This window comes from Macadamia integrifolia, unplaced genomic scaffold (genome assembly GCF_013358625.1).
Source record: "Macadamia integrifolia cultivar HAES 741 unplaced genomic scaffold, SCU_Mint_v3 scaffold46, whole genome shotgun sequence".
Classification (NCBI taxonomy): Eukaryota; Viridiplantae; Streptophyta; class Magnoliopsida; order Proteales; family Proteaceae; genus Macadamia; species Macadamia integrifolia.
This window is the reverse complement of record NW_024870459.1, coordinates 693,027-694,248: the sequence shown is the minus strand read 5'-3', so window position 1 is coordinate 694,248 and position 1,222 is coordinate 693,027.

Here is a 1,222-nt window from a genome sequence, read left to right as displayed (position 1 = left end):
AAAAAAAAAAAAAAAAAAACACACACACACACATTCTTGATTGAGAATTAGATAGGTTTGGCATATGTACTTTATTCGAAGATTATGATGGTGCAAATACATTCCATGTGTTTAATCCATCTCAAGTTGAAGATACTTATTCATTAATGGTCACTCCTACAGTTTTTAGTACCAAATCTTTGGGGTTGCTCTTTCCAAAAGTGTTGGTTACTTTTTCTTTTTTCTATTGTTATTTGTATCGGTCACTTGTTTATGGATACATAATAGTGATACTAACATGAACAACTAGTCCCATCACATTTTGGAAAGCTTGTCTTGGGGCTATTGGAGTGCTTGCAAGTTTAAAGTAGAGATGTATTGTGGATTTTGAGATTTGTGATGGTCGTGGCCTCGAGACTGAGTCAGTTGAGTTGGCTAAGAAGGTATGATTTGCTTTACCAGTTGCTTTGCGGATTGATGTGTTCCTAGGCTTATCCTTATCAAAGTGTTGAAGTGGGGAAGGCTTCCTGAAGCGTCCAAGATGGAAAGGCAGTGTTTTCGCATCTTATGCTCTAATTATGTAGAAAATTTGGAAGCATAGAATTGCCTGATGTTGCAGGGACACAGTCCCACCACTTCACTCATGGATGGCTTCAGCTTCGCGGTCGGTTGATGAGGTTACCTCACTTATTCATGCCTCTTCCAGGGCTATGGAGACTTCAGACCCTCCGGGTGAGACTGCACCTCCCCTCCCCCCCGATGAGTTGGTTTTCCATCTTCTCAGATGCGGTGAAAATTGTGCGGCTTAGGGATCTTGATATCGGGAGTGCCATTCTTGATCATGATGGTAACTTTCAGTTGATTGCTTCGGACCACTTAGCCCTTGCTCCTAAAGTGGTGGGTGAGGCTTAGCGATTCGAATGGGCTTGTCCCATGCTCGACGTCTTGGCATTCGTGGTATTTGTCTTCTCGGATTGCCTCTCTCTTATCAAATGCTTGGATCCTTGTTCTTCCAGCCAGCTTCTTCTATCTTTTGTATTGCCCAGGACATTCTTATGCTGAATTCTTCCTTCTCCATTTGTAACTTTGCATGAGTCGGGAATGGGATGTCCCACACTATCTCTAGATGTGTGCTTTTCTATCCTCGTAGTGCATCCTGGGAATCTCCTTATCTGGAAGAACTCTTGAACATTATATCGTCATTTTTGCCTCAGGAAGATAAATGTATTTATCTTTGTTAAAA